The following is a 27,544-nucleotide window of genomic DNA, read 5'->3' as shown; positions in this document are numbered from 1 at the left end:
AAAAAAAAAAGAATAGAAGTTTCAGCAATTCACAAAATTGTGAGATTATTGGAGAGAGTCTTATATGTAGTCATTTAATAATCACAATCTTATTTATTTATTTATTTATTTATTTTGAGACAGAATCACGCTCTGTCACCCAGGTTGGAGTAGAATGGCATGACCTCGGCTCACTGCAACCTCTGCCTCCTGAGTTAAAGTGATTCTCTTGCCTCAGCCTACTGAGTAGCTGGGATTACAGGCGCCCACCAGCACACCTGGCTAATTGTATTTTTAGTAGAGACAGGGTTTCACCGTGTTGGCCAGGCTGGTCTCGAACTCCTAACCTCAAGTGATCTGCCCACCTCAGCCTCCCAAAGTGCTGGGATTTCAGGCATAAGCCACCGTGCCCAGCTTCATTTATGATTTTTAAAGTTTAGCAAGCTAGAAATAGATGGAGACTTGAACCTAATAAAGAATCCTTATCAAGAACCTATACCACATGTGGTGAAATTTTAAAGGTATTCTCATTGAAGTCTGGAACAAGGCAAAGGTTCCTGTTATAACTACTTTATTTAATTTTATCCTGGAAATCTTGCCAATACAACAAAACTAAATATAAAAAAAGCTTCTGGTAGGCTTGTGTCATCTGCTTGGTGCTGAATATTTCTATTCCTCCCAAAATAATTCAACTTTTAAAAGTGACAACACTGAAGACAAATACTCACAAAACATAACTTTTATGAAACTAAGAGACGGAAAAAAATCCTGCAAACTCACATTACAGATGCACTGAAAGCAACTGCTACCAGCAGAACTGGGGCAGAAAACCACAGGAGTAGGATGGATGTGATGAAGAACAGGGAGGTCATCTGTCAGTATTGGAATATGTGGAAATAGTCACTGTCAATTAAACAGATATCTATGACTATTATATTTTATTGTGGATTTATTATAGTCTTTCCTCTTTCCCTTCCCAATGTGAACTCTTCTTTGCCTAGTATAGTGCTTTCTTTGGTATAGAAATCCTAACCTTTCATTCGTTCATCTTGTTACACTTTTAGTCAGAATGGTATGTTACTTTTGGTGTAATTTTATAAATGGTAAATGAAGCATATTTGTACTTGCCAGTATGACAGATATTCAGGTGTATTTTGTTACATTACTTTACATTATTTTTATTATGTATGCACAGTATTAAGAGTACAGAACATACAGGTAAACACTAACACCAAATGGATTAGTCTTCTGGGACTGCTGTAACAAAATAACGCAGTTTGGATGGCTTTCTCACAGTTCTGGAAGCTAGAAGTCAGGTGTCAGCAGGTTTGGTATTTCCTGCGGCATCTCCTTGGCTTGCAGAGGGCTGCCTTCTCACTGTGTCCTCACATGGCCTTTGCTTTGTGTGTGCACACATTCCTGGTGTCCCTCCTTGTGTCCAGATATCCTCCTCTTATAAGGACTCCAGTCAGGTTGGTTTAGGGCTCACCCTAAAGAGCTCGTTGTAACTTAACTACCGCTTGAAAGGCCCTATCTCCAAATACTGTTACATTCTGAGGTACTGGACTTCAATATATGAATTTTGTGAGAATACAATTCAGCCAATAACAAATAATAATTTTGATGACTAAAACTGAGTAGTGAAAGCTAGGGAGAAAGGTGAGGAGGAAGAAGTTACAAGGTAATTCATGTGATGCTAGTAGAAATCAATGGATACTATCTGAAATAAAAGGGGTTAAGGGTACTATATAAATTTCTCATTATAAAGACAGACACTAGCTTAAAAAATCATAAAAACTACAATTTTAAAAAGACTCTATAGTCTGAAAGTTTATATAATACAATGTTCATATTTATATTGTATTTTCCAAACTTTACATTAGACCTTGTTTTAGTCCTAGTTCTATTTATAGGTATAAGAGGAGTTCAGAAAGTTCATGAAAAATGGAAATAAAAATATAAACTATAAACTTTATTTTCTGTTTCTCAACATAAGCCCCATCAAATCCAAGACACTCAAATCACAAGCAATGATACCAGCCATCTAATCTGTCCCCAAAGAACTGACAGCCCTGGGAATTTAACCACGCAGTGTTTGGTGTTTTTTTGTTTGTTTGTTTGTTTTACATTATTAACTGAAGAAGAATGGGTGCCCTTTAAAGATCTCTTTTGTTTTTGTTGTTGCTTGTTGTTGTTGTTGAGATGGAGTTTCGCTCATGTCACCCAGGCTGGAGTGCAGCGGCGTGATCTTGGCTTACCGCAATTTACCCCTCCGAAGTTCAAATGATTCTCCTGCCTCAGCCTCCTGAGTAGCTGAGATTACAGGCACCTGCCACCACGCCTAGTTAATTTTTGCATTTTAAGTAGAAACAGGGTTTCACCATGTTGGCCAGGCTGGTCTCAAACTCCTGACCTCATGATCCACCCATCTCGGACTCCCAAAGTGCTGAGATTACAGGCGTGAGGCACCGTACCCGGCCCTAAAGACTTCTTAAGATTACAAAACAAAAAGTAGTCAGAGCCAAATAAAGGATAGTAAGGTGTATTTGCCTAATAATTTCCCATCAAGAGTCTAACAAAATTGCCCTTGTTTGATGATAGGAATGAGCAGGAATATTGTTGTGGTGGAGAAGGACTCTCAGGTGAAGCTTTCCTGGGCATCTTTCTGCTAAAGCTTTGGCTATCATTCTTAAAACACTGTCATAATAAGCAGATGTCATCTTTCTTTGGCTCTCCAGAAGATTCACAAGTGAAATGCCTTGGGCATCCCAAAAAAATGTTTGCCATGACCTTTACTCTTGACCAGTCTGTTTTTGTGTGACTGGACCACATCTACTTCTTGGTAGCCATTGTTTTGATATTGCTTTGTCTTCAGGATCATATTGATAGAGTCAAATTTTATGTCATGTTACAATTCTGCAAAGAAACACTTCAGGATCTTGACCTTTCTTGTTCAAAATTTCCATTGAAAGGCCTGTCTACAGCTTATCTGGGTGCAAGGGTTTTGGTATCCATTGGGTGGAAGGTCTGTTTAATTTCGATCAATTGTGTAAGATAAGCCAATTGAGATGTCCGTGGTGTTGGCAGTTCTTTCTGCAGTTAATCATTGGTCCTCTTTAATTAGAACACAAACTTTCTCCTTGAACATTGGTGTGGATGTTCTGCAACTATTGGGCTTCATCCTCAATTTCATCTCATCCCTTCTTATATCAAGTTATCTATTCATCAACTGCAAATTTATTTGGATCATTGTCCTCATAAACTTTTTATTTATTTATTTATTTCTGAGACAGAGTCTTGCTTTGTCGCGCAGGCTGGAGTGCAGTGGCACAATCTCCGCTCACTGAAAGCTCCGCCTCCCGGGTTCCCGCCATTCTCCTGCCTCAGCCTCCTGAGGAGCTGGGACTACAGGCGCCCCCCACCTCGCCCAGCTAATTTTGTCATATTTTTAGTACAGACAAGGTTTCACTATGTTGGCCAGGGTGGTCTCGAACTCCTGACCTTGTGATCCTCCCACCTCAGCCTCCCAAAGTGCTGGGATTACAGGTGTGAGCCACCGTGCCCAGCATAAACTTTTTGTAAAGCAAGAATCATGTCACCATTATTTACCAAATCTGGTCATAAATTTGATGTTTTTTCTTGCTAAAAGTGTAGCAGAATTCATGTTACTCTGGTAGGGGTTCTTTTTAAACTGATGTATTAGTGCCTCAAACTAAGATCCTGTTCAGAGATGTTAATGCAAGTTTATTTCGGTGCAAAATCATATTGAAATCCATGGATAATTTTTTGTAATATGTCTTTTCCATAAATTTTTTGAAGACCACTCATATATTTAATGTTCATCTCAGTCCTTTTGCTGAGGTTACTCTGATCATCTTATTGTTGGGTGAATCTTATACTCTGGGAGATGATTCAGTAAGATCTAATGTGAACAATATTTCCTGAGTCCTTGAATTTGTAGAAATGTTTCTCTGTGGCTGGGTGCGGTGGCTCCTGCCTGTAATCCCAGCACTTTGCAAGGCCGAGGTGGGGAGATCACGAGGAAAAGAGTTCGAGACCAGCCTGGCCAACATAGTAAAACTCTGTCTCTACCAAAAAAACAACAGAAAGAAAAAGAGAAGATTAAGATTAACTGGACATGGTGGCGGATGCCTGTAATCTCAGCTACTCTGGAGGCTGAGGTAGGAGAATTGCTTGAACCAGGGAGGTGGAGGTTGCAGTGAACCAAGATTGTGCCATTGCACTCCAGCCTGGGAGACAGTGCAAGACACTGTCTCAAAAAAAGAAAAGAAAAAAAAAGTTTGCCTGTAGCCTTGACACTTGAAGAACAGCTTGGTTGGATTTTAAATCTTTGTCTCAAATTTTCCATTTCTATTAGCATTGACTATAGCTGTGCCATCCTGGCTTCTTTCCTTTAAAAAAGACCCAATGCTTTTTGCCCAGATGCCCAAAGTTTGTTACTAATATTAATAGGACATGTCTAGTGTTTGTAAGATATATATTAGTAGGATATATCTGCTAACCAATGTTATTAGCTTTGATATTCATAATTCTGGGACAGATTTGTCAGATCTTGGATACAGCATCTAATATAAAAATTCAAATCTTACTTCAAGAATACTTTCTAATGTTTGTTTTCTATTCTTTTGGCTTTTCTCTGGAGAAACTACAATCACTAATATTTTAGATCATTTATTATCTTTTATAACTTTCACGTTCTCTCTTTAAAAATTACTTTTGCTTCTCTTTCATTTCCTTCACTTTTCCCATGTACATACTCTGTGTTGCTTGCTTTCTGTGGTGTCTGTTTTCCTATATGCCCCTTGCAATTTAGTCTTTCCTTATGAAATGATTCTATCTATTTCTCCAATTTCTTTCCTAAATTTTACCAATTACCATTTCATATCGTTGTATTGACCGATCATTACCTTCTGTTGACTGGCCATCACCTTTCTTTTTTTTTTTTTTTGGACATGTTTTCCCTGAGATCTTTTGTGTTTGTTTTCCTCCCTTACTGCAATTGCGTCATATTTTCTTCTTTATGCATGTTGAAATATTATGTTACAATTTTTCTCTGCTTTGGAGCAACATTTTATTAGCAAGTATTCTTAGTCCTCAGGGAAGTTCTGTGTCTATTTTTAGTTCCTTTTTTGTCCTTTTAATTTCCTAGAATATCTTTCTTTGGATGTTCTAGTTACACAATTACTTTGTCAATCATATTTGAAGGAGTTGACATTTTTTCAGCTAAAAGAAGGATCTCTTGAAGTGAGGGAAGGAGTAACTTTTCCAGTTTCTCAGCTCAAGAGCTCACTTCAGGTAACAGGCCTCACCTGAATTTCAGATCTTAACTTCCTCACAAAAGCTCCTGCGATTAGTTCCAAACTTCCACAGTTCCTTCACCACCTCCAGTGAAGAAGAAACTTTCATCAACGGATCCTGTTCCCAACTTCCACTAACTTATAAGTGCTCTTTTCTTGAATCTGTCACTTCTGGTTGCCTCCTCACCCAAACACATTCTAACCCTTCTATCTTCAACTCTCCCCTTGCACCTGCTGTCTTCAATTATAGCAGTCTCAGTGAGGATGAGGCCACCTTCTTTTGGGAGTGTATAGTTACTGTTGATTTCTCAGAACTTCCACTTGTAAAACTTTTTGGTACATCCTGTTCTTAAACACACCTGCAACGCTCTTGTGGCTTTTTATACCCAAACTGCTAAATTCAGATGTCAAAAACGGTTATCACCTGGGATACACAAAGGAAGGGAGGGTCAGAAGAGTCATAAAACACAAACACTAAAACATTAGTCATAAAACACAAAGACTAAAACATTAGTCATAAAACACAAACACTAAAACATATGCTTTCTACATGTGAGCAGTTCCTCTTGAGGGCAAAATCCACACCCTTTGTCCAACAAAGAGGGCCCATGAACAGGACTGGATGTGACAGAAGGTCCCTCTGGAACCAGTTAAGTACATAAATGCAAAGAGACAAGGCTCGTAAAGAATCATGAAAATAAAATTGAAGAAGGCCAATTGATTTTCTGACTGTGGAAAAGAAAGATAAAGCATTAGAAAAACAAAAATCTCTCAGCATAGATTGTTATTCTGACCCCTACAAGAAATTCTTGCAAATAGATGATCCAGAAATCTCTGACTCAAACAAAGACAGAAGGAGGAGGAAGAGGAAGAGGAAAAGAAGAAGAGAAGGAAGAGAAGAAGAAGGAGGAAGAAAAGGATGAGGAGGTGGAAAAGAAGAAGAGAAGAGGAGGAGTAGAAGGAAGAGGAGGAGGAGAAATGGCATGACATCTATATAGGTAGTATTTAAGAAAAAGGGAGACAAATTAAGCACAATTTATTAACGTACAAGCAATAATTTAACATGGAACAGATGAAAACTATAAACAAATATTTTAACTTTAGCCATTTGGTGAGTGTGTTGTATATCCCATTGTAGTTTAATTTCCATTTCCCCATGACTGTGAAAAGAAAGTATTTAAAACTGTTAGAAAATTATATAGGCAAGGCTAAGCATGTTGGCTCACACCTGTAGTCTCAGGCCTTTGGGAGGTCAAGGCAGGTGGATTGTTTGAGTTCAGGAGTCCAGGATCAGTCTGGGCAACATGGTGAAACCCTGCTTCTACAAAAAATACAAAAAGTATCTGGGTATGGTGGCAGGCATCTGTAGTCCCTGCTGCTAGGGAGGCTGAGGTGAGAAGATTGCTTGAGACTAGGAGGTCAAGGTTGCAGTAAGCCATGAGCATGTCAGCCTGGGTGACAGAGTGAGACCCTATTAAAAAAAAAAAAAAAGAAGAAAGAGAAAAAAAGAGGAAAGAAAGAGAGAGAGAGAGAAAGAAAGAAGGAAGGAAGGGAAGGAAAAAGGAAAGGAAAGGAAAAGAAAGATTACGTAGGCATATATGCTGTGGGAACAGAACTGAGTCTGATTTTGAAGAAAATAATCACACTGTAATCTCTTGGAAGAGCAACATGAAACACTGAAGACTCTCCAGCATACCGCTTGTTATCAAAAGATTACTGGGCCGCAGCTTGGAGGTTTGCTTGTGTTTCCAGATATTTTTATTACCATTATCATGGTGTTCATTTTAATCCTAAGAGAAATAAGAGCAATTATGCCTTTGCAAATAATTTATCTGTGCCTCTGGTTAACTTCTAGCAATATAATGTTACCAGTAGAAAGTGATTTCTTTAAAACACTGCAGAGAGGCAGCTTCTTACACATCAGAAACAAAATTGTTAGATTTTGTACCTCTTCAGTCATACGAAATCAGTTCAATTAAACAAGTTATTGAGCACCTCCTATTCATCATGGGATTCTATTCATCTAGAAGATGGGAATGCAAAGTTAGAATAGGCCTTGCCATCAAGACATACATAATATAATAGAGAACACACATATATATTTGCAAAGAACTAGAATTCTATTTGGTAAATGCAATAGTAAAAGCCTATGTGAGGCAGAGAGGAACACAGAGCAGCATGACCAATTGTGCCCGGCTAGTGAGGGATGCACAGCATAAAAAAGCTCCTGAGTAGCATTAAATGAATAACCCAGAGGTCAGTTGGATGGGATCGAGGGATCAAGCATTTCAGGCTTAGCCAATGGTGTTGAGTCAGATCAGGAAATGCCTGTCATGCCATCCTAACATGCTTGAGTTTCATTCCTTAAGAAATGAGAAGGCTGGGCACTGTGGCTCACACCTGTGATCCCAGTACTTTGGGAGGGTCATGGGATCACTTGAGCCTAGAGTTCAAGACCAGCCTAGGCAACATAGCAAAACCCAGTCTCTACTAAAAGTAGAAAAATTAGCCGAGTGTGGTGGCGTGCACCTGTAGTCCCAGCTACTTGAGTGGATCACCTAAGCCCAGAAGGCAGAGGTTGCAGTGAGCCAAGGTTGTGCCACTGCGCTCCACCCTGGGTGACAGAGAAAGACCCTGTCTCAAAAAAAGAAAAAAAAAAAAAAAAAACAGAGACAGCAACACAAGGAGTTTTAAACATAGACATGATCAGCAATGCAAGGAATTTTAAACATAGACACTATTTGATCAGATTTTCCACTTATTAGATGACACAGTGTGTTGTAGCATTGTAGCTGATGGATTGGAGTTGGAGGGCAAGAATAGACACTATGGGCTGGGCTCAGTGGCTCATACTTGTAATCCCAGCATTTTGGTCGGCCTAGGAGGGAGGAGCACTTGAGTCCAGGAGTTTAGAGGTTACAGTGAGCCATGATTGTGCCACTGTACTCCAACCTGCACAACAGAAGAAGACCCCACCTCCAAAAAAAGAGAGAGAGACTAGGGTTCAACTACAGTAACACGGTTCAGTGGAAAAATAGTGCTGGCAGTGGAGTGGTAGGAAAAGACAGATTCAAAATACATATTCTAGGCCTCGTCAGTAGGATCTTGTGATTTAGTAAAAGTCAACGATCCTTGAGTATAAGATCATTTTATTTCTTTCTTAAAGACTTTTTCAGTCCTATGGTTTTAGTTTGTGTTCAGTCTCTCTCTCTTTTTTTTAATAGTTTGTTTTCCTCTGGTAGAAAAATCAAGACAACTTCAGTTCATATGTGGAGGAAATGGACTGCTTCATGCAGTACCTTATAGGAGGCAGTGCCTCACCATTTTCACATACTGTACACCACACAGCCACTCAGTTCTATCAGTTCACCAAGAGGTAATCAGAATCCGGTAGACTTTGCAAGTGACTTATAAAGTGGAATTCCATTGTGTTCATTTACAATAAATACTAAGCCCAATTACAGAATTTACACAATATTGTCACATGGTTCTCCCTTTTTCCTATTAAAAAAAATAATAAACTAGCATTCAGAAGATTGTATGTTTAGCAGACACTGAGAATAATGTTTCCAAATGTCTGGAAAATGTTAATCTTCTGGATGCAAGAATAAGATATTGGGCCGGGTGTGGTGGCTCACGCCTATAATCCCAACACTTCTGGAGGCCGAGGCAGGAGTATCACCTGAGGTCAGGAGTTCAAGACCAGCCTGGCCAACGTGGTAAAACCCTGTCTCTACTAAAATTACAAAAAGTAGCCGGGTGTAGTGATGGCTTCCTGTAATCCCAGCTACTTGGGAGGCTGAGGCAGGAGAATCGCTTAAACCTGGGAGGCAGAGGTTGCAGTGAGCCGAGATGATGCCACTGCACTCCAGCCTGAGTGACAGAGTGAGACCCTGTCTATCTTAAAAAAAAAAAAAAGAAGAAGAAGAAGAAGACGACGACGACATTAGAACTCAAGATTTCTTGAAACTTCTCAAAACAACAAATGATTTGTAAAATGCTTCCAACATTATTCATACTCTGTTCTTCCTATTATGAATAGCTAAAAATGGTTTCATAAATAAAAAGTAATACATTTTAAAGCACTTACCAATAAATAAATCCTAGAGCAAATATTCAAACTCTGATAAACACCAATGAACATCAATGATTTATATTTAAGCAATATGACATTCAAATCTTGTAGCAAGATTAATAGCACTACACAGAATCACATGGAAAATGCCAATCTAAGGACTTACTTTCTTGCTACACTTGTTATTTCTTGCAATACCACTGGTAGAATTTATAGAAAATATACTGCATATTTGAAGTTATTAATTTTTTTTATTTGTAAGCATAGCTCATTGTTAGTAGCACATAGGGCCACAAATGTACACTTACACCATGACAACAACTACAAATAAAATGGCCTGATTAACTCCACCCAGCCCTTGTCTCATTTCCAGATAGGTCAGTCTTAACTTCTGACTCCGTGAGCAAATATTTCCTGTGTCTGCTCTTACGTGACCACAATAGATCCCCTTCTCTATGTTGATAGTTAAGCTTTAATTACAATATTTTATGAAAAACACTGAGCAGAATGGAAAATGCATTTCCTAGGGCCCACTACTCTGTTTGGAAATTATAAGGCAAGTGTTTATCAGTGTGAGTTAGACTCACACACCACTTACTTATCAACTGCTATGCAATGGGTATGATGATCAACGCCAATGGTTCAGTGGTCAGAGAAAATGATATCAAAACCCATTCTCTTTTCATTCTTAGTAATATACTTCAAATTTAAAAATCATTTTATAAACTTAAATTTCCATTGTCTTAATTCTCCCACATGATTTGAATAAATTTTGGTCAATACTGGTTCTCTCTCACACTCTCTCACGTTGCTTTCTCTCATCCATTTCATCTCAAATTCTGATGGTTAGGACTTTGTTAAATGTAATGTAGGTTAATGGTATTCAAACTTTTGCTCACAAATTTACTAAAACTATTTTGTAAAGATATGTGCCTCCATCACACATTTCAAAGTTAATGTCTAAATTTTTTTATTATAACTTTATAGTTGTAAAGGACTTAATTATTAGTAGACTGTAAAAATTTACATTTTAAGATAAAACTGTCAAATCGTTGTTTTAAATATAGTCAATGAGATTTATTTATTTATTTATTTTTCAGATGGAGTCTCGCTCTGTCGCCCAGGCTGGAGTGCAATGGCGAGATCTCGGCTCACCGCAACCTCTGCCTCCTGGGTCCAAGCAATTCTCCTGCCTCAGCCTCCCTGGTAGCCGGGATTACAGGCGCCTGCCACCTCATCCGGCTAATTTTTGTATTTTTAGTAGAGACAGGATTTCGCCATGTTGACTAGGCTTGTCTCCAACTCCTGACCTCAGGTGATCCGCCTGCCTTGGCCTCCCAAAGTGCTGGGATTACAGGCGCAAGCCACTGCACCAGCCTATTTATTTATTTTTGAGACAGGGTCTTACTCTGTCACTCAAGCTGGAAGTGCAGTGGTGCAATTATGGTTCAGCACAGCCTCAAACTCCGGGGCTCAAGTAATCCTCCCACCTCTGCCTTCTGAGTAGCTGGGACTATAGACTTGCACCCCTACACCTGGCTAGTTTTTGTAGAGATGGGCTTTCGCTATGTTGCTGAGGCTGGTCTTGACCTACTGGGCTCAAATAATCCTCCCGCCTCAGCCACCTAAAGTGCTGGGATTATAGGTGGGAACCATCACGCCTGGCTTCCAGTGGAATTTAAATGCATAATGATTTGATATAAATTTTCACTCGTATAAAAATATACAAACTAGTCTTCCATGTTGCCCAGAGCAGAACTTGTTTCTGTAACAATTTATAGGAAAACATCATGAATCCCAAAGCCTTTGATATTCTGCAGGTAAAAGAGGAATTGTGCCTATTCCTTGCGTCAAGAGCTCATTTAAGTACAGATGGAATAGTGTGACATACAAGTGGACCACAAACACAGCATCGCTAATCATCAGAAAAATGCAAATCAGGGCCGGGGTGGGGGTCGGGGGAGAGTCAGGTGTCGGCGAGCTCTGCGTGAGGGCTCTGAGAGGCTGCCGCCGCCCTGCCAGCCACGAGGCGGTGATCTTGGGCGCGGAAGGGCGAGGGCGCCCTCTGCAGGAGGAGTTGCCGCTGCCGTGGGCGCCCGGCTGCTGGGAGCCGAGAGCTTCGCGCTGGCGTTGTCAGCTCCTTGAAACAGGGAATCATGTCTTACTCATCTTTGTATCCCCAGTGTCTAGCAGTTCCTGATACATAGTTTTAGCTGAATTTTGGGACATGGCCACTGCTTCACCAAGGTCTGATACTAGTAATAATCACACTGGAAGGTTGCAGTTACAGGTAACTGTTTCTAGAGCCAAACTTGAAAGAAGAAAGAACTGGTTAGAAACAGCAGTATATACAGAAGTAGTTGTAGATGGAGAAATTAGGAAAACAGCAAAATCCAGTAGTTCTTCTAATCCACAATGGGATGAACAGCTAACTGTAAATGTTACGCCACAGACTACGTTGGAATTTCGGGTTTGGAGTCATCATGCTTTAAAAGCAGATGCTTTATCAGGAAATGCAACGATAGATTTGAAACACAACAGAAAATTGGAAAGAGTCAAAGAATAATTAAAGCTTTCCTTGGAAAACAAGAATGGCACAGCACAAACTGGTGAATTGACAGTTGTGCTTGATGGACTGGTGATTGAGCAAGAAAATATAACAAACTGTAGCTCATCTCCAACCATAGAAATACAGCAAAATGGTGATGCCTTACGTGAAAATGGAGAGCCTTCAGCAAGGACAACTGCCAGGTTGGCTGTTGAAGGCACGAATGGAATAGATAATCATGTACCTGCAAGCACTCTAGTGCAAAACTCATGTTGCTCATATGTAGTTAATGGAGACAGCATACCTTCATCTCTGTCTCAGGTTGCTGCCAGACCCAAAAATACACCAGCTCCAAAACGACTCACATCTGAGACTGCCAATGACACTGTTAATAGAGAATCACCCTCATTTGCACCAACTGATAATGCTTCTGTCACGGGTATTCCAGTAGTGCCTGAAGAAAATGCCTTGTCTCCAAATCGCACTAGTACTACCGCTGAAGATCCTCCAGTTCAAGAAATACTGACTTCCTCAGAAAATAATGAATGTATTCTTTCTACCAGTGCAGAATTGGGATCTGAAGTATATTAGACCCTGACACCTCTAATTCTGGAAGTAGTTCTGCTTTTGAAGCAGCCAAATCAAGGCAGCCAGATGGGTGTATAGATCCTGTATGGCAGGAATCTGGGAATGCCAACACAGAAACGTTGCCATCAGGGTGGAAACAAAGAAAAGATCCTCATGGTAAAACCTATTATGTGGATCATAATACTCGAACTATTACATGGGAGAGACCACAACCTTTACCTTCAGGCTGGGAAAGAAGAGTTGATGATCGTGGAAGAGTTTATTATGTGGATCACAGCACCAGAACAACAACGTGGCAGCAGGCTACCATGGAATCGGTCCAAAATTTTGAACAGTGGCAATCTCAGCAGAACCAATTGCAGGGAGCTATGCAACAGTTTAACCAACGATACCTCTATTCAGCTTCAATGTTAGCTGCAGAAAATGACCCTTATGGACCTTTGCCACCAGGCTGGGAAAAAAGAGTGGATTCAACAGACAGGGTTTACTTTGTGAATCATAACACAAAAACAACCCAGTGTGAAGATCCAAGAACTCAAGGCTTACAGAATGAAGAACCTCTGCGGGAAGGCTGGGAAATTAGATATACTCATGAAGGTGTGAGGTACTTTGTTGATCATAATGCAAGAACAACAACATTCAAAGATCCTCGCAATGGGAAGTCATCTGTAACTAAAGGTGGTCCACAAGTTGCTTATGAACGCAGCTTTAGATGGAAACTTGCTCACTTCTGTTATTTATGCCAGTCTAATGCATTACCCAGTCATGTAAAGATCAATCTGTCCCAGCAGACGTTGTTTGAAGATTCCTTCCAGCAGATTATGGTATTAAAACCCTATGACTTGAGGAGGCGCTTATATGTAATATTTACAGGAGAAGAAGGACTTGATTATGGTGGCCTGGTGAGAGAACAGTTTTTCTTGCTTTCACATGAAGTTTTGAATGCAATGTATTGCTTATTTGAGTATGTGGGGAAGAACAACTATTGTCTGCAGACAAATCCAGCATCTGCCATTAATCCAGACCATCTTTCGTACTTCTGTTTCATTGGTAGTTTTATTGCCATGGCACTATTTCATGGAAAGTTATCGATACTGGTTTCTCTTTACCATTCTACAAGTGTATGTTAAGTAAAAAACTTACTATTAAGGATTTGGAATCTATTGACACTGAATTTCATAGCTCCCTTATCTGGATAAGAGATAGCAACATTGAAGAATGTGGCTTAGAAATGTACTTTTCTGTTGACATGGAGATTTGGGGAAAAGTTACTTCACATGACCTGAAGTTGGGAGTTTCCAATATTCTGGTGACTGAGGAGAACAAAGATGAATATATTGGTTTAATGACAGAATGGCATTTTTCTCGAGGAGTACAAGAACAGACCAAACTTTCCTTGATGGTTTAAATGAAGTTCTTCCTCATCAGTGGCTGCAGTACTTCGATGAAAAAGAATTAGAGGTTACGTTGTGTGGCATGCAGGAGGCTGACTTGGCAGATTGGCAGAGAAAGAATGTTTATCGACACTACACAAGAAACAGCAAGCAAATCATTTGGTTTTGGCAGTTCGTGAAAGAGACAGACAATGAAGTAAGAATGCTACTATTGCAGTTCATCACAGGAACCTGCCGTTTCTCTCTAGGAGGATTTGCTGAGCTCCTGGGAAGTCATGGGCCTCAAAAGTTTTGCACTGAAAAAGTTGGCAAAGACACTTGGTTGCCAAGAAGCCATATGTGTTTTAATCGCTTGGATCTACCACCATATAAGAGTTATAAACAACGAAAGGAAAAACTTCTTCTTTTTGCAATAGAAGAGACAGGGATTTGGACAAGAATGAATGTGTCTTCTTGTTTTGGAGGAGCTATTACATTTAAATATCCCAGCCAATAAAAATTGCACAGAGAGTGTATATAAGCTGTTCATTCTGTACAGTGGATTTTCTGAACCTCTCAAAGTATGTTTTCCGTTCTTCCACAGAAATATGCAAAACACATTTTATCCTTTCCTATTTTATGTATTGTTCTCTTGAAATGACTGACCAGGAAAAAGATCATCCTCAAATTCTGAAGCAAGTGAGAGACTTTATTAAAAATACATATATATCTATATAAGTATATATGATAGTGGCTCTAGTTTTACAGAGCTCCAAGTGCATTAAACATGACAGCCATTCATTCATAAAGATCTGGATTTGCTTTACCTTATTAATATTATCTAGCGAGAAAAGTGCAAATCGCTCCATGTTCTTCTCTCCCTTATGTAACATCTCCTGAGGGTGTTTAGTTGCATGGCTGTTCAGGAAGGTATTAAGGGCTTAGACCAAATCTTACTTTAAGTATGTCTTTTTTTGTTTTTGTTTTTGTTTTTGTTTTTTTTGAGACGGAGTCTCTCTCTGTCGCCCGAACTGGAGTGCAGATGCATGATCTCAGCTCACTGCAAGCTCCGCCTCCCGGGTTCACGCCATTCTCCTGCCTCAGCCTCCCGAGTAGCTGGGACTACAGGCGCCCACCACCTCGCCCGGCTAGTTTTTTTGTATTTTTTTAGTAGAGACGGGGTTTCACCGTGTTAGCCAGGATGGTCTCGATCTCCTGACCTCGTGATCCGCCCGTCTCAGCCTCCCAAAGTGCTGGGATTACAGGCTTGAGCCACCGCGCCCGGCCAAGTATGTTTTTTAAAAAAACGCTGCTGGCTTTTCTGAAGACAGGTGCTTGAACCTGTCAGTTTGTTTTAAATAAATACAATAGTTGAAAATTTTTCTCTGTTGTATCAATAATATTGTCAAAGTAATGTATAAAACCATAACTTATACATGAAAGTCATATACTAGATCCGATACTATTTCGTTTATTATGGAAATTGGAAGGATTCATTGAGCAGCATAGAAGTTTGTTTACATGTTACTTTGAGATGCTAAGTATTTGTGGAATTAAAAGGAATCAGGCACTGTTGTACTGTTTTTAAATCTGTGATTTTTTCAAAGTTAATTCATAATAAATGGATGCAATTGCATACTGAGGTACATATAAAAGGTAGTGTGAACTCTGCCACTTTTTTTGTGTTCAAAGTTGTGGTTTTATGAAGCCAGATGGATTGAAGAGTTACATAAGCATTTGAATGCTCTAATATGAGGCTAATGATTTTCTGTTAGTGTTTGAACATCTTCATTCCTCTCAAATTCTTAACAGTTCTATTTATCTGAATTAAATAAGCATATAAAAATGACATTTATCAGCCTCTGGAATTCAATGCTGTTCTTTTCTTATGTTTACATCTTTGCAAGGCATAGATGAGCTGAAGCTCCCATTTTGTAGGTATTCTATAACATCTTATGGTGCTTTGTGGCTTGCAGGAAAGATTAACCGCCAACAAACAACAGAAGTAGATATCACAAAACAGTAAAAAGGATAAAAACAATACATTTGGTAGAATCAAAGTACTTATGGATGGATAGAAGATTGACTAAATGGGAAGAACTGAAAACTGGAAGAAATTGTAATGTCTTCTGTTCCAAATATGAGGAAGATTATCCCTTCCTTTCTTTTTCTTACTTCATATTTCACATAGATACTTCACATAACCAGCATAATTCATCAATTCCATATTGGAATAAAATTAGTCCATGCCTGAGTTTTCGTTTCTCTTTTGGATCAGAACAACAACAACAAACTATAATAGCTAAATTTTTCAAATAATAGTACCAAAGCAGGGGAAATTACACTGACATAGACACATGTATATCATGCTGGCAGTGTTTTAAATACATTCCATATTTTTTGGATATAACTTTTTTATCACATAATTGTGTAGTATTTTCAATTATTTTTCTTGGCTTTAGAAGTCATATTTTGTTGAAATTAATAAGGCATTTACTAGTGGGACTAGTCAAAGATCCTGAGACGGTATCAGTTACTGATAAGTAATCTGTCTCATCATTTTATACAAACAGAGCAATTTCAATGGAAAACTATTAGGAGATCTAAGCCTGATAGTTTTTGTAGGAAATTTTGTTTGTGAAATTTTCAACTTCTAATTGTCTAACTTATTTTAAAATTTACAAAATGATTTCAAGAAAAAAGACCAAATCTTAATACATCTCTATAGTACTTGACTGAATTAGAAACCCAGCAGAAATTAAGTACAAGATTTCAGGACATTATTATATGGCTGTGTTCTTTCAAATTAGTCCTGAAACAAAAGGAAAGAATTTTCCTCCACTCTTTCATGAGCTGCCCTGTCTGCCTACCTCTGACCTTCGCTGGTGACCTGCAGTTCTGGCTGGAAAGGGGAGAAAAATAAATAGAACTTTTCACTTCAGGGCTGGTCCTTATAAAATTTGTCTTTCTGTGTCTCTCAGCAGCTAGCTTGCTTGCTCTCTCTCTTTCCTCTTTTTCTTTCTCTCTTTATTTTTTCCTTCCTTCCTTCCTTCTTTCCTTCCTTCCTTCCTTCTTCCTTTCTTTCCTTTCCTTCTTTTCTTTTCCTTTCCTTTTCTTTTCCTTCTTTCTTTTCTTTCTTTCTCTCTTTCTTTCTTTATTTTTCTTTTCTTTCTTTCTCTGTCCTTCCTTCTTTTCTCTGTTTCTCTCTCCTTCCTTCTTTCCTTCCTTTCTTCCTTCCTCCTTCATTCCTTCCTCCTTCTTTCCTTCCTCCTTCCTTCCTTTCTCTCTGTCTCTTTCTCTCTCTTTCTTTCGTTCATTTGTTCGTTCGTTTGTCACTGTCACCTAGGCTGAAGTGCAGTGGAACAATCATAGCTCACTGCATCTTCGACCTCCCAGACTCAAGTGATCCTCCTGCCTCAGCCTCCCAAGTGGCAGGGACTACAGGCATGTACTATCACATCCAACTAATTTTCTTTTTCTTTTTCATTTTGTGTGTGTGTGTGTGTGTGTGTGTGTGTGTGTGTGTGTATGGAGATAGGGTCTCACTATGTTGCCCAGGCTGGTCTTGAACTCCTGGCCTCAAGCAATTCTCTTGCCTTGTCCTCCCCAAGTGCTGAGATTACAGGCATGAGTCAGTGTGCTTGGCCGTCACATTTTATTTTCTTAAAAGAGGCTCATATCCTTAATTCCCACAAGAACTTGAACTCATTGTTAATGATATCCTAGGTTGGGTCAGGCAAAAACTTCATACTATGGCAGATCACATGGAACAAAAGTCCTGATGAGAAGCTCAGTTCCACCAACTACTTTTGGCAAGTCCTATCACCTTTCTAGGATCAGAGTGCTCACCTCTAAGACTGGGAGGAGGGTGGCTGGCTCATCAATTCTAAACCTCATTTCCCCTGTAACACACATAACAGGTGATCATATCTATGAACAAAATACACTCACTGAGGAAACTCAAAACATTTCCGGAGATATAAAGTGAAGAGCAAGAAGATTTTTTCGTTTTTTATGTTCTTGACAGTTTTGTTTTAACATAATGTGAGGGGTTATATAATATTTCACTGAGAGCCAAATAAAAGAACAGCAAAGGAATTTCATTTCCTTCTAGTAAAGTAGTATAACAGTTTATGTAGACCAGTTTGGTTTGACATGGCTTTCCAAAAAGCATTTATGAGCTTATAAGTAAATAAAATTGCTATTTATTTCACAAGGAAAAAAATAGGCCTAACTAAATTCTTATTTTTTTCTTAATTTTTAAAAGTTTTCAGGGTACATAGTTGGTGTATATATTTATGGGGTATATGAGGTGTTTTGATACATGCATGCAGTGTGACATAAGCACATCATGAAAAATAGGGTGTCCATCTTCTCAGGCGTTTACCCTTTGAGTTACAAACAATTCAACTGTACTCTTTAAGTTATTGTAAATAAATTCTTAAATTTTTAAAAAATGAATTTTGATATTTTAATATTCTCTACCCCAAGATAAACGAAATTGAGCAGATTTCTTTACGCGTTGGCATATTCAATATTCTGATATGTGTGACTTTTTTCTGTTTTCTTTTGAGAAGGAGTCTCGCTCTGTCGCCCAGGCTGGAGTGCAGTGGCCGGATCTCAGCTCACTGCAAGCTCCGCCTCCTGGGTTTACGCCATTCTCCTGCCTGAGCCTCCCGAGTAGCTGGGACTACAGGTGCCCGCCACCTTGCCTGGCTAGTTTTTTTTTTTTTTTTTCTTTTGAGAAGGAGTCTCACTCTGTCTCCCAGGCTGGAGTGCAGTGGTGTGATCTGGGCTCACTGCAAGCTCCGCCTCCCGGGTTTCCACCATTCTCCCACCTCAGCCTCCCCAGTAGCTGGGACTACAGGCGCCGCCACCATGCCCGGCTAATTTTTTTGTATTTTTAGTAGAGACGGGGTTTCACCGTGTTAGCCAGGATGGTCTCGATCTCCTGACCTCGTGATCTGCCTGCCTCGGCCTCCCAAAGTGCTGGGATTACAGGCGTGAGCCACCCACCTCGCCCGGCCAAGGCCATGACTTTCTAATAGGATAATGGAGCACACAGCAGGTACTCCCTGGATCAGCGTCCTGAGACAACAGTTTGAGAAAAGCTTGTGCAGTGCTAAGAACCTGAGATTTGGAGCTAGAGACCTGTGACTTGGTCCTAATTCTGCCACTCACTGTGTGATCTTCCACAAATCACCTGACTTCTGAAGTTCCAGCTTTATCATATGTAATCACTGATAATTACACTGTACCTCTAGGGATTGTAGTGAAACAAAAGAAGCTAGTAATTTCTTAATGACTAACATATTGTTGTTGGATGATAAATGCTGTCATTAGGACCTTTTCTTACTAGTTTTCACTAGAAAGACAGACTTATTTCTACTATAAATAGACCCAGCTTGATACCACATCTGAAATATCCTCCTACTGATCTGGGATCATGAAAATGTTTTCAGTACTAAATTTTTAATTCCATTTAATGAGCACATATTAAGCACTTCCTTTATACTATGAAATACATGATATAAGAATAAGACATCGTTTTAGCCTTTGAATTTCTTATAATCCAATTGCCACAATTTACTCTGCAGTCTTAATTTAAACTCCTCAATGCTAATGCAAAAGTTATATTAATTTCACCCCACCTTTTTTTAGCGAATTCTTATTTAAATATATACAATGAAGATACGGCTAAATAATATAGATGGGCATTTGCACCAACATTCTACAGAATTTGTAACTTCATTTAGGAAGGGGATAAGCATGCTTTTAAAGTTTTCAGTATTGTCTTAATTACTTGGGGAAAGTATAATTAGCTTTAAAACTACAAGGAAAGAATAAATTGTACTGCAAACAGGAAAAAAATAAATGTAAGAAAGAAAAGTAAGGGAAGCAGCTCATTGTTTTTATTTAGAAAAGTTGTAAATGCAGGCCGCGCGCGGTGGCTCAAACCTGTAATCCCAGCACTTTGGGAGGCCGAGACGGGCGGATCATGAGGTCAGGAGATCGAGACCATCCTGGCTAACACGGTGAAACCCCGTCTCTACTAAAAATACAAAAAGCTAGCCGGGCGAGGTGGCGGGCGCCTGTAGTCCCAGCTACTCCGGAGGCTGAGGCAGGAGAATGGCGTGAACCCGGGAGGCGGAGCTTGCAGTGAGCTGAGATCTGGCCACTGCACTCCAGCCTGGGAGACAGAGCCAGACTCCGTCTCAAAAAAAAAAAAAAAAAGTTGTAAATGCATGTTTCATTTTGATTTAACTGAGAGTTAGCAGTATTTCATCTTTTTAATATATTTTGACAAACAAAAGTTGTATATGTTTATGATGTATAACATGAAGTTTTGATATATGTATACATTGTGGAATGGCCAATTCAAGCTAATTGACATACATATTATTTTACTTTTTTGTGGTGAAAATACTTAAAATCTACCCTCTTAGCAATTTCAAGTATATAATACATTGTTAACTACAGCCATCATGTTTTACAGCAAACTTTGGGTCTAACTGAAACTTTACATCTTTGCCCATCTCTAAACCCCCTCCAAGGCCCCTTGAAACTACCATTCTAGTCTCTGTCTAGTATCTGGTCTATGAGTCTGACAATTCTACATATAGGGGAGACCATGTGGTATTTGTCTTTCTGTGTCTGACATTTTCCTTCACATAACATTCTCTAGGTTTATCCTTGTTGTTGCAAATGACAGGATTTTATTATTTTTGGAAGCTAAATAATATCCCATTGTGTATATAACCCACATTTTCTTTGTCCTTTCATCCACTGATAGATACATTATAATACTTCAGTTGATCCCTTAGCTTGGCTATGGTGAATAATGCCACAGTGAACATGAGAGTGCAGCTACTAATTTCATTTAGTGGAATTGCTGGATCATATGGTAGTTCTAGTTTTAACTTTCTGAGCAACCTTCACATTGTTTTTCGTAATGGCTGTACTAATTAACATTTCCATCAGCAGTGCAGAAGGGTTCCCTTTTCTCCACATCTTCACCAACATTTGTTATCATTTGTCTTTTTGGTAATAGACATGCGAACAGGTATGAGATGATACCTCATTGCAGTTTTGGTTTGCATTTCCCTGATGATTAGTGATGTTGAGCATTGTGTCATATACCTATTGGTTGTTTGTATGTATTCTTTTGAGAAATGTGGATTCAAATCCTTTCCCCATTTTTTAATCAGGTTATTTGTTTTTTTATTATTGAGTTGTTTGAGTTCCTTATATATTATCTTTCAATCTCTCAAAATATATTGTTGAAATGTACTCACCTATTTTTGGATTATGATTGACTGCAGGTAACTAAACCATGGAAAGCAAAACTGCAGCAGATAAGGAGGGACTACTGTACTCGATAATGAAGAATTGAAAGCTTTTCTTCTAAGATCAGGAACAAGCAAGGAGGTCCACTCCTGCCATTTTTATTCAACATAATACTGGAAATCCTAGGCAGAGCAATTAAGTAAGAAAAAGAAATATATGGGATCCAGGCCAGGAATGGTGGAAGCCAGGCGAGGTGGTTCACACATATAATCCCAGCACTTTGGGGGGCCAAGACAGGTGGATCATTTGAAGTCAAGAGTTTGAGACCAGCCTGGCCAACATGGCGAAATCTCCTCTCTACTAAAAATACAAGAATTAGCTGGGTGTGGTAGTGTACGCCTGTAGTCCCCGCTACTGGGAAGGCTGAGACAGGAGAATCGCCTGGATCTGGGAGGCAGAGGTTGCAGTGAACTGAGATCATGCCACTGTACTCCAGCCTGGGTGAGAGAGTGAGACTCCATCTCAAAAATAAATAAATAAATAAATATTTAAAAAAGGTTAAATTGTCTCTGTAGATAACATGGTTTTATGTATAGAAAGCCCTTAAATCTCCACCAAAAAAACTGTTAGAGCTGATAAGGGAGTTTTGTACAGTTTCAGGATACAAAGATTAACATAAAAAAGCAGCATTTCTATATACTAACAAACTATTTGAAAAACGAGAATAATTTCATAATACCAAAAAAAAAGAAAAAAAAAGCCCTTAGGAATAAATTTAACAACAAGGTGAAAGACTGAAACCTATAAAACATTGATGAAAGAAATTTTAAAAGACACAAATAATTGAAATGGTATCCCTTGTCCATGGATTAGAAGAATTAATAATGTGAAAATGTCCATGCTACTCAAAGTAATAGAGAGATTCAATACAATCCCTATGAAAATTCCAATGACATTTTTCACAGAAATATAAAAACAATCCTAAAAGTCATATGGAACTACAAAAGACTCTGAATAGCCAAACCATTCTTGCGCCAATAGAACAAAGCCAGAACAACACACTGTGATTTCAAACTCTACTATAAAGCTATAAGAATCAAAATAGCATGATGCTGGCATAAAAACAGACACATAGATGCAATGGAACCAATCCAGACCAATCCAGAAATATTTCATCTTGAAAATATTAACTTTTGGCCAGGCACGGTGGCTTACACCTGTAATCCCAGCACTTCGGGAGGCTGAGGCGGGCAGATCATGAGGTCAAGAGATCAAGACCATCCTGGCCAACATGGTGAAAACCCATCTCTACTAAAAATACAAAACTTAGCTAGGCATGGTGGTATGTTCCTGTAGTCCCAGCTACTTGGGAGGCTGAGAAAGGAGAATCATATGAACCCGGGAGGCAGGGGTTGCAGTGAGAGGAGATTGCACCACTGCATTCCAGCCTGGCAACGGAATGAGACCCCGTCTCAATAATAAATAAATAAGATAAAATAATAAAATATTAACTTTTATGAAACACCCTATTACACAGGGGAGAAATAAGAAATACTAATTGAGCTTTTCTAAAATTATAGAATATATCATGGATATTAGACACTCAAATACTTCTGTTAAATCAAGGTTGGAACTGGAAAGACCAATAAGATATGTGTGAACTCAAGAGTTGCTACTGGCATAAAAATTGATGCACTGTTTCTAGCAATATATAGCAAGATCCCTAAAAAAGTTCCTAGCTTAAACTTTATAATCCCAGTATTGGAAATTTAAAGAATAAAAACTTTATTTATATACCTTTGTAAAACAGTGGCATTTGTAAGAGCAAAGCCCTTGAAACAATCTGATTGTGTAGCAGCTACACAGTGGCTGATTAAATGACAGTTGTCATGAGGAAATTTGTGCAACCACTAACAACACAAATACAAGATTGTAGAAGAGTGAATGCAAAGCTATCTCAAGTACAAACAAGTGTAAAGTGATTATGACTAGGCAAAGCCAATGCATGCATGTATACAACTGAAGAAGGCATGTAGAGCTATAAGTGATTCTTTACTATGAAAGCATTTGTTTATTTTTAACAGCTTAGTGAGATATAATTTACATGCCATAAAATTCATCTGGTTGAAGTGTGCTAGTCAATGGTTTTAAGTACATATATGGAATTTTTATTTTTAAAAATGACAAACTTTTAAATTTTTATTTATTTATTTATTTTTAATTTTTATTTATTTATTTATTTATTTTGGTGAGACAGGGTCTCACTCTCTCACCCAGACAGGAGTGCACTGGCGCGATCTTGGCTCATCACAACCTCTGCCTCCCAGGCTCAAGTGATTCTCCTGCCTCAGCCTCCCGAGTAGCTGGGGTTACAGGTGTGTGCCCCTACAACCCGGCTAATTTGCATATTTTTAGTAGAGACACGGTTTCACCATGTTGACCAGGCTGGTCTGCAACCCCTGACCGCAAGTGATCCACCCAAAGTGCTGCAGTGCTGGGATTACAGGCATGAGCCACTGTGCCCAGCCAACTTTTCTTTTCTTTTTTTCTTTCTTTCTTTCTTTTTTTTTCTTTTTGAGACAGAGTCTCTCTCTGTTGCGGATGCTGGAGTGCAGTGGTGCAATCTCGGTTCACTGCAACCTCTGCCTCCTGGGTTCAAGCAATTCTCCTGCCTCAGCCTCCTGAATAGCTGGGATTACAGGCACGCACCACCACATCTGGCTAAGTTTTTATTTTTTTAGTAGAGACGGAGTTTCACCATGTTGTTCAGGCTGGTCTGGAATTTCTGACCTCGTGATCTGCCCACCTCAGCCTCTCAAAGTGCTGGGATTACAGGAAAGAGCCACTGCACCTGGCCCCCAACTTTTCTTTCAAGATGAGGAAGAGATCAGTAGATCTAATTGCCTGGTACAAGGAGGACTCATATTTTAATTTGTTTAAGCTCTACTGAAAAATTATTGCTACTGCATCCTTGTAGTGAACATAATTCCAAATAATATGTTTGGACCTAATATCCAAATAGGTGTCAAGGCAGTCCAACAAGATTTTTTTTTTTTTTTAAATCTGAGTACATTACTGGCAGTAAATTTCCTCTTTATTTCCCAGCTCACATAAGGTTTGTATTCTCTCCCAACTGGTCCCAGCAAGTTTAAATCCACTATATCTAATGTCACTTCTGGAGCCTACAGTCTCTCATACATTCTGCTTTGGTAGGGAGAAGGAAAAAACATGATATAGTTAGTTGGTTTTATCTTAAGAAAAATTGTGGAATGATGATAAACACACAGGCTTTGGATTTAGGCTTGGATTTGAACTCAAGCTCTGCTATTTGTTATGTACTCCGAGGCTTATCTGCCCCAGTTACCTCATCTATAACATAGGGTTAATGTCACTTATTTGCAGGGTGGTAATTGACCTGATAAATATTAAGCACTTAGCACATTAGCTGGAATGTTGGTGAGGCTCATTCCCTAGAGTAACTACTATGATGATAAATCCCTGATTAATTAGCCCAGAGCCACACACACTGAAGCTTTGTTTCCCAGACCACACCAATCATGAGAAAACCAAATAGAGGCATGAGTTACAATTAAAGAATTATTTCCGCACCCCTCCCATTTTCCTGGGACTCTCACTGCGGCAAACACCATTGCAGAACAGAGGGGATGCTCCACACACCTCCTCCTTGGTTGTCTGTGCGTGTCCACAGGGCTGTCCTGCATCAACAGAGCGCGCCTACTCATCTTCCTCTAGCACTGATGACCTGTCTCACCAAAGGGCCATTCTCATCCCAAGTATAGGGTTCTACTTTTTCCCATTCATAACTTTTGGAAAACTTCAAAAGATGGTCTTATTCCTTGGGGAAATAACCCAGCCACACCAGCTGTGATTACAGAATAAAGTTAAACTTCTCTACTGGCTTGGCAGGAGCCTCACCAACCTACTTGCTGGACATTTCCACACCTGCACACATACACATCTGCTTAAACTATACCCCAAACATTTTTGAGATTTTCCCAAAGTATTTTGGTTATAAACCCCTCAGGTTCTTTCGACAGAATTTCTGTAACTAGGTGTGCATATGTATGTGTGTGAGTGTGTGTGTTTTCTTCTTAGATGTGAACTCAAACATTTGTTTTTTCTGCTCTAAAGAGGTTTGGCAAGGTTTTGAGCCTTGAGAGCCTGAGCTTCACTTTTGCCAAAAAAAAAAAAAAAAAAAAAAGGAAAGGAAAAAAGTTGAGGACTTTGTTTTCAAAAACCTAGAATGGGCCGGGCACAGTGGCTCACACCTGTAATCCTAGCACTTTGGGAAACTGAAGTGGGTGAATTGCTTGAGCCCAGGAGTTTGAGACCAGCCTGATAAACATGGCAAAACTCCATCTCTTCAAAATATACAAATAATAATAATAATAATAATAATAATAATAACAACAACCGGGTGTGGTGGTGCACGCCTGTAGTCCCAGTTCCTTGGGAGGCTGAGGTGGGAGGATAACCTGAACTCAGAAGGTCAAGGTTGCAGTGAGCCAAAATCGTGCCACTGCACTCCAGCCTGGGCAACAAACAGAATGAGACCCTGTCTCAATAAATAAATAAACAAAAAAAAAAACGACAACGACAAAAAACTAGAATGGAGTCTAGGAGCTGAGTTGTTTGAAAAGGTCAGGGTTCCCAGGGTTGAGAGGGAAAGGAGTGGCCTGGACTTGAGAAAGGGGAGTGGTGGAAATCATTTTGCATGACCTCAATGTGGTGCAGCTATGCGGGCATCCCCTATGTGAGAACAGGCAGTGGGGCTTTCCAGTTCGCACACAGGGGATGCCTGCATAGTTGCAGCACATTGAGGTTCCTGATTGTAAAGCTTAGTGTAGAACGCATTGTTCAGTTTGGAAAATGAACATTTTCACTGTGACAAAGATAGAGTCAAGATCAGCAGTTCATCCTTAAATTACCAAAAGTCCTAGGATTCCTGTAGAATTGTCGGTTAAAATTAAGATTTTCTACCATGGAAAAATTAGATTTTCTTCCAACTTTGATGGGTGTTGTTGGGGAAGGGAGGTCAGATTGATTTTATTTGGAAAATAAAATAATGTTACGTTTTCTTTACTTTGAGTGCCTGGAATAAATCACATGCTTAAGAAATCATTCTTACCCCAAGATCATGATAATATGATAATATTCTTTTTTTTTTTTTTATTATACTTTAAGTTCTAGGGTACATGTGCATAACGTGCAGGTTTGTTACATATGTATACATGTGCCATGTTGGTGTGCTGCACCCAGCAACTCGTCAGCACCCATCAATTCATCATTTATATCAGGTATAACTCCCCAGTGCAATCCCTCCCCCCTCACCCCTCCCCATGATAGGCCCCATTGTGTGATGTTCCCCTTCCCAAGTCCAAGTGAACTCATTGTTCAGTTCCCACCTATGAGTGAGAACATGCGGTGTTTGGTTTTCTCTTCTTGTGATAGTTTGCTAAGAATGATGGTTTCCAGATGCATCCATGTCCCTACAAAGGACGCAAACTCATCCTTTTTAATGGCTGCATAGTATTCCATGGTGTATATGTGCCACATTTTCTTAATCCAGTCTGTCACTGATGGACGTTTGCGTTGATTCCAAGTCTTTGCTATTGTGAATAGTGCCGCAATAAACATACGTGTGCGTGTGTCTTTGTAGTAGAATAATTTATAATCCTTTGGGTATATACCCAGTAGTGGGATGGCTGGGTCATATGGTACATCTAGTTCTAGATCCTTCTTATGTACTTTCTTTGAAAAGCTTTGCCTTTTAACCCTTATATTTGGTATAAATCCACTTGGAACTGATTTTTTTAACATGGTGTTAAAATGGGGTCAGGATTCACTTTCTTTCTCCACAAGCAGATCCAATAGACGTAGCACCTTCTACTTGTAAAGAATATTGTTTCCTCACTTCTCTGCAGAGCCACCTTTCTCACTAATTCAGTTCTGTAGGTATGAGTCTGTTCAGATTCTCTACTTCATTCCAGTAGGCAATTGTTTATTCTTAACTATTGTAACATTATGGTAAGTTTTCATATTTGGTACTACAACTTCTACAACTCTTTTATTTTTCTTCAAGATTACCTTGACTCTTCTTGTCTCTTGCATTGCTATACACATTTTAGTATTAGCTTGTCAATTTTTTCACAAAATCTGCTTGGGCTTTCATTGAAATTGCATTAGGTCTATAGATGTATAGAACTATTTAGGATGTATTTTACATATTGAAAATGTTGAGTCTTCTAATCCATGGACATGGGTTTTCTTCTATGTATATCTTCTTTAATTATGCCCAATAATGCTTTTTTTTTTTTTTCTTTTTCTTTTTCTTTCTTTTTTTTTTTTTTTTTTT

The 27,544-nt window shown here is 39.1% G+C and overlaps 1 pseudogene; it reads left to right on the top strand.

Annotated features, from left to right (window-relative positions):
* Positions 1-11,513: 11,513 nt before the first annotated feature.
* On the top strand, positions 11,514-14,345 carry LOC111542422 (annotated as a pseudogene).
* The last annotated feature ends 13,199 nt before the right edge of the window (positions 14,346-27,544 follow it).

This window comes from Piliocolobus tephrosceles, chromosome 2, assembly GCF_002776525.5.
Source record: "Piliocolobus tephrosceles isolate RC106 chromosome 2, ASM277652v3, whole genome shotgun sequence".
NCBI classification, from domain to species: domain Eukaryota; kingdom Metazoa; phylum Chordata; class Mammalia; order Primates; family Cercopithecidae; genus Piliocolobus; species Piliocolobus tephrosceles.
Note: the sequence above shows the minus strand (reverse complement) of the source record. Positions and strands in the feature narration are given on the sequence as shown.